Below are 12,132 nucleotides of genomic sequence, written 5' to 3'. Positions count from 1 at the left end.
TGCAAATAATACAGTCATCATAATTACCAAATTCTATAAATTCGAAAGGGTGGCTTTGGGCCAAGTTTGTTTGATCCTAGAGAGTTGATCTCTAATGAGACTGATTTTCCACTCATCTCATTTCTACTATTTCTAGGATACAGAAAAGTGATGAATTGAGTATGGGGGGGCGGGGCCAAATTTCATCTGAGATAGACATCCTCCTATATAGTGTATGCTTCCACTGGTATAAAGTTCAACCACAGGCAAAACTAACCCAGGCTGTCAGATGCAAGAACAGCTGATACCTTCCTGGGGAGGGCAGAGAACAGAAGGGGCGTGAGGGGGACGCAGGAGTGCTGTCACGGTCACGTTCTGTTTTGGGGTCTGGGCACAGGTTACATGGGTGCGTTCAGCTGGCCAAACCCACCTAGCTGCAGACTAACGATATTGCATTGCTTATGAAATACGTAGGTTAAAACGTCTGCAAAAGTTTACATAAAAAAATGGGTGGCCTCTCTTGAACTTGACTGTGTGGAAGCTAACGTGCTAGGTGTTCGCTCTCAGATCTCTGAGAGGCTGAGAAAACTTGGCACCCTGGAGGTCTGAGCCCAAACAGGGCTCTGTGGTCTCGTGTTAGAGTACACGGGTGCTGAATCCCACGAGAGCCAGGAGGGTCAGCCTGTTCCTGTGCCGGCCGGTCCCCCGCCGCCAAACTCTGCTGGCTCGCAGAGTCCCAGGGTCTTGGAGGGCTAAGAAGGAATGCAGCAACCGCAGTAGGCACTGTGCGGATCGGCCTGCCATCAAGGGACCTTTTGACTCCTTAAGAATGTGGAGCTAGAGGAGTAACCCTCGTTACTCGTGGTAGTCAGGAAACGGAAATTTTAGCTTTAATAACAGACCACTGGTCCCCCAAAGGAATTTATTTTACTTAGGGTTAAGCTTAAAGAAAACATTATTCATGACACTTATTCAACAGGAAGGCAGACCTTCTTCCCGGGTATTGCAGTGGGTATAGGGGCTTTGCAACAGGGAGAGAGAGGGCTTAATTCTAAATAAAAACAAGGCCAAATGGGAACGTATAGCCAAGGAGCGGGGTGGGTGGGGGCAGTGGATAGAAAATCATTAAAAGGAAGCCTCAGGGGTGAGGGGGATCCTTGCTGAAGGCAGGCCAGGGTGACCAGACACCCCCCTGGGAGAGGGTGGAACCTGATCAGGTATAGAGCTGATATGGAAGATGGAGATTCTGGCTCAACCTGGACAATGCAGAGACAAACACAGAAGCCCACAAGTCAAGCCCTAGTTGAAAGGAGAGTTCAGAGAATGATTAGAGTTTGGTCAAAGATAGAGAATCTGTTGAAGCCACAGGCCGCCTACGGTGTGAACGTCACATCGGAGTTTTTAAGATTAACTTAAGTCAAATGACTCAATAAAATATCTGACTTCTTAGCTTTGCAAATTTACTTCCCTCTACTTTGCAAACCTGTTTACTGAGTGCCCACTGTGCCTGGGGAACTCCGAGAGCAGCTGGATTCACCAAGACAACACCTCTCCTGATTTCGAGGCACTCTGGCGGTGTGGAAGAGAGTGACACAGAGAGATAGTGACATCTGCACTAGGCCTTGAAGGATGAGTGGGAAGGGACCAGGTGACGGAAAGAGGGAAATCCAAAACCCCCCCCCTTTTTTTTTTTTTTACCAAAACTAGGAAGTGGCAGTGTTTAATTTGTCCTTGCTTCCATCACTTGCTTCCCCGTGGACCCACTTGCCCTCCCAAGCATGTGGACTAATCACCTAAAAATGCAAATGAGATCACATCACCCCCTGAACAGCTGATGTGGCTCCCCTGGCCCTCTGACTTCCAGCTTCACTTCACTGGTCTAAGTTGCAGCCACAAAGGCCTTTCCAAGGTCTTGACCAGGCCAAGCAAGATAACAGTGATCACAGCATGGGCTTGGGGTCCAGACGACCTGGATTCAAACCCCACCACCCTCTTAGCCTCTCTGTGCCTCAGTTTCCACTTCTGAAACGTGAGGATGATAAAAGCACCTGCCTTGTAGGATTTGGCAGGGGTTCGGGGCGTTCATCCAGGCTAAGCCTTTAGGTCCGTGCTGGGCACAGAGTAAACTCAGCTAAGTGCGCACCTGAACACTGCCATTCTTTATTAGTGTCCTCCACACCTTGGTGGTCCTGGGAAGACCTTTCCAGGCTCACACACCTATCTGAAGCTATTTCCTGCCTCGATTTCAGCCTGAGACATCACACCCCTGACTCCTGCTCTGACTCTCTCCAGTCACCTTCATGGCTCTTGTCACCACTTAATTATGTTAATTATTGCTATGATGACTTGTCTGATGTCTATCTTTCCCACTAGTTTATACATTCCACAAGGGGCAAAGCCACTCACTATGGAACGTGTGTGCACAGACCTATTCCAGGAAAAGCAGCTGAGCCTGGAGAGCAAGGCAGAGCCCTAGGGCCCATGGCCCACGCATGCCAGGAGCCCCCTGTGAGGGAGACAGAGGTGAGGGGCAAGGGACGGGATGGAGAGGATGTCCGCCATTAGTTTATAAAGGGTGAGCTGATGAGCTGTGCTCAGAGGAGCGACTGAGATCTGAAACTGAGCAGTGCTGGCTCTGGGGTATCATCCACAGCGCAGGGGGGGCCAGGGGACCACTGGAAGGAGGGACAAGGCTGGAGGCATGTGGCCAGTTAGGAGACTCACACGGCAGTCTACCCAAGGATGGAGAGGTGGGGCATGATTTGAAAGAAATGACAGAGGGGCTGGAACCTGGTGACTCTCGAACAGAGCAATTTTAGAACGACTGGGGAATCAATGTTACTTTGTTTCTTACTTATACTCGCACTCAGCGGAAGGGACAGTTTGTGCAAATCAGACCAACCCTTACTATGTCTGTGGCGTCCCGGGCATGTCCCCGTTGACCAGATGGCTGAACGGCTTGCTGAGCAGCCCTCATCCAGAAGGCGCACCCACTGGACCATGATCACTTGAGAGGTGATGAATATAAAGAGACACCGCCTCTTCCATGCTGGACTCCCCTCCCACTCTACCCTTCTCCGAGGACTGCAGGGTTCTCAAATCAAACCGTGTGAACGCATGTGGGGGCCCCAGCCGGCTGGTGGGCCTCTACCTGCCGCAGCTGGGGAGACTTTCGAGGGTGCTGATGGAGGGGGTACCCTCACTTTGGGACCAGACGAAAGGCAAATAACAAAGGGAGACGATGAATGCTGGAGTTTCTTTCACCTGTATTTTCTTTTTAAAGAAATGCAGTGTCTTCCTTCCTCACAGATGAAAAGAAAAACAGTTTCTGAATCTGGCCTTGTAAAGGTGGCTGAGGGGGAGTGGATGGGGAAAGGTTAAGGAAGGAGCTCATCCGGGTGGGGGAGGCGTTTGACACACCCCGCGCTCGGGGCTGGTCTGTGCCGCGGAGCAGGTGTGCGGCGCGAGGTGGCAGCTCCAGAGGATCAGAAGCGAAGTGCAGAGGGTCAGAAACAATGACGCGGGGCACCAGGGGACAGGCGACGAGCAGCCCTCTCCCCTCCTTGTCATCCCCACCTTCACTCGTGTCCTTCTCTGCTCAAAGGATAGACATGGCAGGGCACTTCCGATTAAGATGCTATTTTAAGTTGACGCTTTGGACCCTTCCCTTCGGCTTTAAACATACACATTTAAAAAGAAGAAATTTGAAAAGATGTAGTCCACTTCCATACGAGCACTGCCATGAGTTAGAAAGGGAGCAGGAAGCGCGAGCTGTAACCAGAGCAAAAGCTGAAGGACCTGCAGGCCCGCTAGTCTGAAGCAGGTGGGCTCCAGCGGAAAATGAGCCTCAAGCAGCTCAAGCAAGGCAGGGGCGGGGCTGAATCCCGTTGCAAAGAAGCTGTGGCTGAGCCCGCCCCCTCCCGCCCCAGGACTCCCTCGCCCAGGCCACAGGCCACACCCCCAGGCCCCAGGCCACACCCCCGGAGGGCCTTGGCCTCAGTCATCATCTGCTTTTATTCTACTCTGAAAAAGGAACCTGCTCTTCTCAGGCCCAAACCAGGAGTGGAACTCAGAAGCAGCAACAGAGGCCTAGACGACAGGAGTGGAAGACACCCCACCTCTAGAACTCTGAGGGCAGATCCACTGCGCCCCGCCCAGGGATCCAAATCCAAGAGTCTGTTTATTTCACCCTCTCCTGACCCCTCTGAGATCAGAAGAGCACTGCTATTTTCCACAGAGAGCCTAAGGGTTTGAGGAGGGAGAAATGAGAGACAGACCGCATTAAACCCACCATAAACCCTTTGCTAAGAAAAAGGAATGGCACGAGAGCTCCCTGCTCAGGAGACAGAAGCGAGCATGGTGGCTGCCCTGTGTGCTCCCTATCGAAGTCTGAATCCACTAATTTATATATGACCAGCTTCACCATCGAATAAAATGAAATTTCAAGCCTGGTCAAGCTGCACGTGGTTATCAAATTTCTCTTGTCCTGTGAACAGCAGAAATGAAATTTCAGCATGAAAACAGTCCTCAAGCACCTGCAAAAATCAATAGCAGCAAATTACATGCTGAAGTAAAGAGCCATGGGCTTTGGCACTTCAAAAGGCATTTATTTCAAATTACAGACTGGTCCGCAATTATTCAGGCTCTTCTGCCATCTTAATGATACCTAGAGTAGGGGCTTAAGTCTCTCTCGTGCTTTAAATTAATTTCATGAGGTCAGAATCCAAGCTTCTTCATGCTTTGTCAATCACTATGGTATTATAACTGCGAAAAGAGTTCCTTTTAGTTTGTCTCCCTACGCAGAATATAGGTACAACAACAGTGCACATAAAATTTGGTTCCCTTATGCTTAATTAACACTGTGTTGTAACTGATGTTCTGTGTTGTGACATACTCGTCTTAGCTACCATTTGGAACCACTATAATTTATTTTGCTTTTCCTCCAGTTATTGGATGATTAGGTGTTTCCAATTTTATGTACTAATATTAACACTAACACCTATTATCCAGACACTGTCCTTAAGTATTACTTCATTTAATACAACAATACATAAAGTGATAAAAAGCAATGTTTACTGTGTTTTCTATGTGCCAGACAGGTTTTAAGTGCTTTGCCTATTAAAATTTCATTTCGAACCTCACAAAACACTCAGAGGCAGATGACTGTCATCCCCACTGAAAGATATGGAAACTGAAGCTCCCAGGTTGAGTAACTTGCCCAAGGCACAGAGCTGGCAGACAACATTTGAATTCAAGTCTGAGGTATGGCCCACAGACTGGATAGTACCCATCCCCCCATTGGAATGAGCATTTCGACACTTACAGCTTTTTAAATACGGATTCTTTCTTCAGGTAAATAAGGGCAGAAGTGAAATTGCTAAGTCAAGGTTATAAATAGTAGAGCTTATGGATATATATTGCCAAGGTCATTTCCAAAATCAACTGACAGGCAAGGTCACAGGCAAGATATGAGATTACCATGTTCATTTCACCTCCTTTACCAACTCTGGGTGTTGTGATCTCATTAATTTAATAAGTAGGATCCTGTTCTACACTGTTTTATTACCCTTGAGTTCATTTTATATGTTTATTTACAAACGGTATTTTATCTTTTGAGAAGGTGGGATATTTTTAGGAGCTGGTGGGCAGATATGGTCCTTCAAAACGAAAAATAATATGTAGGAGGCTAGATATAGCTTGCTAAAAACAGCCGCAAGAAGTCAGAGCATGAAGTCAAAGAAGAGTGTTGTGTTTTGTTATAAATGCCTGTCAACATTTTCCTAACAAACCAGAGTTATCTACAATCTATAATTATTGTTATTTCTATTGTATTTCTAACAATCTATAGTTAACCCATTGGCTCATGTGTTTCTATATAAAATGCTGTGAGCAGAGGGGTTCATGGAAGAGTTCCTCTGCAGTCAGAATGCAGCTCTTTCAAACTCAGAGAAACAAACGTGCATTTTCAAAAGACCCCAGGCCAGCAGTTCTCAGAACCTTTTCAAAAATGGTGGAAAGGATGGCATCATACTTTAGGTTTGAGGCTACATTTTCCCCAACGCCCCTGCTCCTGAATGACTGAGTGCTGCCTTTTTTTAAGCTGAAAATTACTGAAAAGAGAACAGACAGGCATCCCTCATATATTAGCAAAAAATAGTGCGAAAATGAAAAAACCCGTGTTAATAGATTTTTAAATATTTTAGTCAAAAAAGTCTCATAGGAAAGTTTTAAGAGGTTAATCCTAAGTGACCTGGACAATCTGATTAACTGAAATATTCCTGAAAAGCTGGTACATCCTGGGTATTTTCTTAGAGTAGTTACTGGGTAAAAGACCAATCATTTCCTAAACCAGCTTGTCTCCTAGACATCCAGCCACTCTATGTGGGCACTAAACCTGAAACATAGATAGATATAAACGCATGATATGTAGCAATACAATAGGCATTAGGAACAAGAAAGGTCTACCCATTAAGATTTCTCCAAAATTCCTCCGTCGTATTGACGCCTTTAAACTGTGCTCTGGTTTTCACACCTCACATGTCTACAGACATTCGATGAGAAATTTAAGAAACATAGGTAAACGTGATTCGAACCTCATGCAATGCGTGGTTTAGGCAAGCAGACTTCCTGCCCTTTTGCTACAGTTTGCAAACTATGGTCACAAATACTACCTCATTTTACCCTCACAGCAATCTTAAGAGATAGGTGGGATGATCTCCATATGCAGCTTTAATGTTAGTATTTCAGGGGTTGGGGACACGCCTACAGGGAATGGCTAAATAACTTGTCGGGTCAGGACTGGAAGCTGAAACTAGAACCCAGAGCTCTTGGCTGCCAGCCCAGAGCACATGCCACTGGATTATGCTGTCAGTCTGCTAGTGAAAGTTTAATTCCCACAACTCAGGTTGAAAAGTTTATAGCTATTTAAATACTCGGCTCCAGACGAGCAGTTATATCAAGATGTTACATATAATTTTAACAGAAAAACTGCCAAAACTAGTAAAGAATGGCAGGGAAGCCTGGAAAAAGCGCTAAAGCAGAGGCTTTCACACCCCAAGTGATTCAGCGACAGCACAACCTCACTCTCTACTCACTGGCAACCTTCCTCCTCTCCTCCATGCTTCTCGGGCACTGTGCAGACACCGCAGGCAAACCAGCAGCCTGGGTGTTCGGAGGCCTTTCTAAAAACCTTTAAAAAATCGAGTACAAAAAATTTTCTTCACGTGCACATATAACGCACAGCCTGGTGCATTTTCACATGACCCTCCCTCCCCCCCATATATCCACAATCCAATGAACAGTGCTCGAGTGCCTCTTCTGGTCACCATCCATCCTGACCAGGTACTGGTTACCTTGATGCCTAGCACTACTGATGAGCTTTGCCTCTTTTTGAACTTTAAATATATGGAATCGTAAAACAAAATGTAACTTTGGGCCTGCAGTCTTTAGTTCAACATTATGTCTAAGAGAACATTTTGTTGCATGTAATAGGTTTTTCATTGTGTTACATAGTATTTCACTGTAGGATTATACAAAAAAAAAAAAAAAAAAGCCATTCTACCTGTGAGGGAGGAATATCAGGTTGTTTCATGTTAGGGCAATTATGAACAGTTTGTACATGACTACGGGTACACATATGTACATATTTCTTTTGGGTATACACCTAGGAGTGGAACGGCTGTGTCGTAGAGGTGTATGTTCGGCTTGAGTCAAAACCGACAATTTTTCAAAGAGCTGTACCAATGTAAACCTCCACTAGTGTGTCTTTTTTCATTTTATTCTTATGAGTGGTTGGTGGTACCTCAATGCAGTTTCCATCTGCATGCCCCTGATGGCTAATGAGGTTGAGTACTTTCTCATCTGTTTACTGTCCATTTGTATACCCTCTTTTACGAAGTGTGCAAATCTACAGCCTGTTTTTCTAATGGACTACCTATCTTTTTCTTAGTAATCTATAGGAATTCTTTAATTCTGGACATAAGCCCTATAGTAGTTAGTTATAGGTACGACAAATATTTTCCCCCATTCCAAGGTTATCTTTCATTCTCTCAATGTTTTAATGAACAGAAACTCTTAAATTTATTGTTGTCTAATATATTAATCTTCTCCCTCCTGGTTGGTGCCTTTTACCTTCTGTTTAAACATATTTTTGTTGTGCCACTTCATTTCCTATACATTTAGTGCTTTATAATTACAATTTAGATTGTATAATTATAATCCATTTATCTAGAATTGGTTTTTGTGATTTGGGGGCGGGGGTTGAGATCGATCTATCTATCTATCTATCTATCTATTTATGCAAGCCTACAGCACCTGGTCTTTCTAGGTGGTCTCCCACCCAAGTACTAACCAGGCCCGACCCTGCTTAGCTTCCGAGATCAGACGAGATCAGATGAGATCTGGCATGCTCAGGGTGGCATGGGCGTAGAGTGAGATTTTTAAAATACTGATATCCTATTAGCATAGCCTCATTTATCAAAATACCATCCTTTTCCCCACTGTTCAGCAGTTGAAGACATACCTTTAACATGAATATAGTGACCTTAAATGTACACAGAAAAAAACTCCCAAAGACCTCAAGTTTTCAGTCTTCCATTCACCAAAATATCCCTGTGTATTTCCTATAGGAATATGGAAACATAAATTTACAGATGAAAGGCTTTGCTCTCAACTTCATCACTTCAGTGAGTTATACCAAGTTATTCTTTCTCCTGCCTGGCAGCCTTTAGACAACAAACAGAACACGAGGAAGTGATTTTAAAATTATTTCAAAATGAAATGATTATAATGTCATTTTACACTGCAAGGAATGCCTTCTGTACTTCTCGAAGCCCATTTTTTCTATTTCATTTCAGAAACATCCCTACTTCATTAATTCCACATCAACTATTCCAAAGAGCTGTCCTAGGGAACAGACGTTGCCTGAATGCATTCGAGATAATCAGATTTCAGCAAGTCTTTTTGGTCTTTGATACCCTAACGTAAAATACGCACTTCTGAGCGAGTACCCAGACTCCTATTCCTTAAACTGTGAATTCCTTCTTACCAGCAGCACCCAACAGCACCACCTAAAACAAGCCAAGGTTCCCAGTGGGGAAAATGCTAACCTTTACAGAAATGGCAACTCTGTTATTCTATTTGTCAATGTGGTTCAATATATTAATCTTTTCCTTTATGTTTAGTGCTTTTTATGTTCTGGCAAGAATTCTCCGCCCCCCCCTCCCCCGCACACACACACCGCCCCAGGAAACATGTACACTTAATAGCCTTCTGTGACGTTATCCCTTTTTCCCCCGCCCCGTCTGATTTTCATTTCTAAGATAGGAATATTTTCATATATTTCTTTGGTGAACATCAATACACTGTTCCTACCTCCTCTATGTGCTGTTTTGGAGGATCCACTTATTTTCATGAAATCTTGGGGTAACAGAGGGCAAGGTGGGGAGAGGAAACAGTGACGCCTGGATTGGGGAAGGGAGAGCTGGACCAAAAAAACTATGAACTACCAGGTCCATTTCGCTTCCCTCTGGGAATTCTGGCAATGGCATCAAGAGCAGGTGCAAGGTGTGCCCTCGGGGACAGAGTTACATTCGGCCCACTTAGGGACCAACCAACACTCTGCTTCCTTAACGTCCACGACTTGGCAACAACTCACCAGCAGGGGTCAGTCTTGCTCACCATGCAGAGCCAGGTGGCCCTTACAGAGCCATACTCTGGAATGTTCTGGAAGTTGTCTGGTGATGCTGCATAACATACTGTCCACCTTGTCTTCAGCATCCCATTTCCTACTTGCTAAATATTGTATTTAATACTTAGAAATTAGTGGCTTATATTCATGCTGAATTTTTCATACTGAGCTAAATAAATGATTACAGAAAGTTCAGTGCATCGCGTACACAGCCTCCTTTCCCCCCAGAGCAGAAAGGTTTGCCTTTTCCACATTTCACATGTCAAGTACAGGACGTACTCCTGCCTGCATTGGAAAAATGTTTGGACATTATATAACGTGACAATTATATTTTCTAATATTTCCATTTAGGAAATTATGTGGTAACTTCTTTCAAACTTATAAAAAAAATCCTTTCATTAAGCATCTTCCTACAAACGTAATCTCTCATCGTCTCTGAGGCACTGGTGAGGGGCATAGCACCCACACCCCATTAACCTGGCCTCCCGGACTTATTGTAAGGCAGTGTCGCAGATCCTGAACAGCAAGGGCGCTCGGAATGACACCAGCAAAGAAAACCTGGTGTCATAGATGGGAAGACTGAAGAACCTATCTGTACTTCAGATCTGACGGTGGCTGTCAAGCAGGACACAGTGTCAAATTAACAAACAGTACTAGTCTAATAAATGATCACATATTTGGTAAGATACAACTATATTTACATTGATAACCTTTTCCTTAAAAAAAATAAAAATAAAAAAAGGATTTCCCTCGTTAATCTAAGGCCTGTCAAACACAACACTCAAGAGGGAAAAGTCGTTATTACTCCAAAGCGGGAAAAGCGGTTTCTAAACACCAGATCTTCTCTTCACAGCGCTTTCTTTCCGAGTGGCCTATTTTACCGAAATTATCAAGTTTCATCTGAAAATGTGTTCTCTGCTTCCTTCTCCCCAAAACATAAAATATTCCTAAAGCAAACGGTGTGTTGTCTACCCCTTTCTACTTCTGCACGGACCAAACCGCAACAGAGAATAAAGGGAGAGAAACTTGGGACAGGAGCAGGCGCCATCGGCCCCTTTGCTGGGACTGGGATGGCCATTCTGTACGGAAAGGAAACCAAGGATCATCCACAGATCTGAACGGAGTCAAAAGGAGAGGTGGTCGAGGGTGCGAGGTGAGAACGGCCGAGGAGAGACAGGTCCAGGTGCTCCGTACGCCCCGCCCTACCCACCCTGCAGCTACGGGTGCTCCATCTACAATTTAAATCTGACCGTGTCACTCCCCGAGCACCTTCAGGATCAAGTCGCCAACAGCTGGGTGGGCCCACGACCTTTCTTGGGCTCCCTCTCCAGCCCCTGCATCTTCTCGCTCACTCTAATATGGCCAGTTACCCTCTTTGTACACAGGCCACTTGAGGACCAAGACTTTGACTGCCGGTTCTGGATTCCCAGCGTCGTCCATGGTCACGAAAGAAGCATTAGAATGAATATATACTTATAGTGGGCAGATCAGTGGGCTACGATCAAGGCCTTAGTAGAAAACAGTCAACTGTTTCCAGAAGTTTCTATGTACTGCAATCTCATCTACCAAGGTGAGACTGGGAGCCCATTTAAAGAGGTAGCACCCCAAAGGGCAGCAAAAGGAGCCTCCTGGTAAAAAACGGAGGCTGCTGATCCCGAAGCCACAACTGATCTGTGGCTCCCGCCTCCTGCGAGGGTGATTTCATCTGCCTCCATTTCGTGCAGGAAATCCCACATGATAATTCTGGAGCCGCGGTTCACATTTCGCTTTGAGGCTTTTAGCTGGAGCCGGGATTAAAACTCAGGAAGAGGTTAGGTAGGCGCCTCAGAGAGAAGGTCTCCCGGGGGGCTGCTGGTCGAGAAAGGGAAAGGTCAAGAAATGTAAATGGAGGAGACACAGTGCACGCTGAACTTTAGAGCAGCCCTTCCCTCTTGAGAACTACGCAGCTGCAGGTGCGTCTTTGAGAGCCGCTGGGCTGCAGAGCAGGATGGGGAGGTGGGCGGGCTCCCCGTGGAATCCAAGCCGATCGCCCACCCTTTCCTAAATGTGGTACGAGCAGCACTTACAGATAGGAATCTGAGGCTTAAAGGGTCGGAAGTTGCTGAAAGTCACACGTGTGAGAAGTACGGGGGCCACGATTCGAACCAGGCCTTTCTGCTTTAGAGCTGCCATTCCCTTCGCTGGGGCACTGGTCTTTTCAGATCGCTTTCTGTGGGGGGAAAATATATGCCAAAGAAATTCCACAATATTCAAATCTAAAATGTACTAAAACCCGGGGGGCGGGGTGGGTCTTTGTTTCTTTTAGTCAAGTGCTTAAACAGTGCTTGGCATACAGTAGGTGCCCCATAAATACCAGCTGAATGACATACCTAAAGGAGCAAGGTGAACAAAGGCCAAGCATTATTCGTTTTTCTAGCGGCGCTGCCCAATGGGAATATAATGTGAGCCACGTGGACGATTTAAAA

The 12,132-nt window shown here is 45.6% G+C and overlaps 1 protein-coding gene and 1 pseudogene across 1 annotated transcript in view; both read right to left on the bottom strand.

The window, feature by feature from the left end:
• The window catches only part of PRKCA (protein kinase C alpha), a 378,887-nt gene that overhangs the window by 157,418 nt on the left and 209,337 nt on the right, over positions 1-12,132 (bottom strand). The gene's annotated exons all lie outside the window — the stretch shown is intronic.
• On the bottom strand, positions 8,281-8,409 carry LOC112480112 (annotated as a pseudogene).

The sequence above is a fragment of the Pteropus alecto genome, unplaced genomic scaffold (assembly GCF_000325575.1).
Source record: "Pteropus alecto unplaced genomic scaffold, ASM32557v1 scaffold134, whole genome shotgun sequence".
In the NCBI taxonomy this organism is placed as follows: Eukaryota; Metazoa; Chordata; class Mammalia; order Chiroptera; family Pteropodidae; genus Pteropus; species Pteropus alecto.
The sequence above is the reverse complement of the archived record's forward strand: the minus strand, read 5'-3'. Positions and strand labels throughout refer to the sequence as shown.